We start from the raw sequence: 971 nt of genomic DNA on the forward strand, positions 1-971 counted from the left end.
ATTACCAACCAAATCAAGCAGTGAGATCAAAATAAGCATGAGAAAAGAACTCAGTGAGCTTAAATGATAAAAACAGACAAGCTTGAGTCAGTATATGATGTTGCCAATGAAGTATTTCTGTAGTCTTTTGACACTGCATCTTACAATTCAATACAGTAAGGCCACTACTCTATATATACTGTCATTCATAGCAGAAAAAGAGAGTGTTCTATAGCATATAAGATATTTGCCATTTTGTTTCATCATTTCGAGACTCTTTAATCTCACTGTGGAGTGTAGACTAAGTTTACTCTTTCATCATTCTCCATGTAGCTAGTGGTTGAATCTGTGAAGGAGTATGTACCATTTTGTGCTGAAATCTCTAATGAAGACAAAATGCATTCATAAATGATGGGCAAGATCAAGATGAGATGAGTCGGATTCTAGCAGCAGATCACAGTGATACAAAGATTGAAATTGGTCAAAAGTAAAAGACAAGAGAAGCTGAATCTTGGAAGAGATTTTAGTCACCAAACTAAGAACACAGACAAGCTAGAAATGATGCCTAAACACAGCATTGTCACATGAGCTACAAAAAAGATTACTAGTTGATTCAACTTTTGGATGAGGACCTCCGCTGAGCATTCATGAAAATTTTACCCAAAAAATAAGCCGATAATAACGAGTTATTATCAAAGAAAATGAAGTTACAGTCTCTAAAGTTACAAACTCTTTAATGCAGGTTATTGGATTCAATAATCCGAGAGGACCAATGCTAATGTGCTGTTGATGACAATTTAATAGCATTCAACAAATAAATTTGAAGTTTATGAAGCAGTGTATTTTCTTCCAAAAATAAAAAATGTAAACACACTGCTCGAAATGTTTTAGGCAATAGAGACATACCAAAATCTAGTCTCCAAAGGGTAGAATTTCCCCTTCCAATCAAGAATCAATCTTATCTATTCCATAACTTCTGATTAATTTTTGAG

At 34.0% G+C, this 971-nt stretch overlaps 1 protein-coding gene across 1 annotated transcript in view; it reads right to left on the reverse strand.

The window, feature by feature from the left end:
- Positions 1-937: 937 nt before the first annotated feature.
- LOC135581628 (zinc finger protein CONSTANS-LIKE 3-like) overlaps positions 938-971 on the reverse strand; it is a 1942-nt gene continuing 1908 nt past the window's right edge. Inside the window, exon 3 of the mRNA XM_065086024.1 lies at positions 938-971. This exon is cut by the window's right edge and continues 261 nt beyond it. The gene's annotated coding sequence lies outside the window, so the exon portion shown is untranslated.

Source organism: Musa acuminata, chromosome BXJ1-10 (assembly GCF_036884655.1).
Source record: "Musa acuminata AAA Group cultivar baxijiao chromosome BXJ1-10, Cavendish_Baxijiao_AAA, whole genome shotgun sequence".
NCBI lineage: Eukaryota > Viridiplantae > Streptophyta > Magnoliopsida > Zingiberales > Musaceae > Musa > Musa acuminata.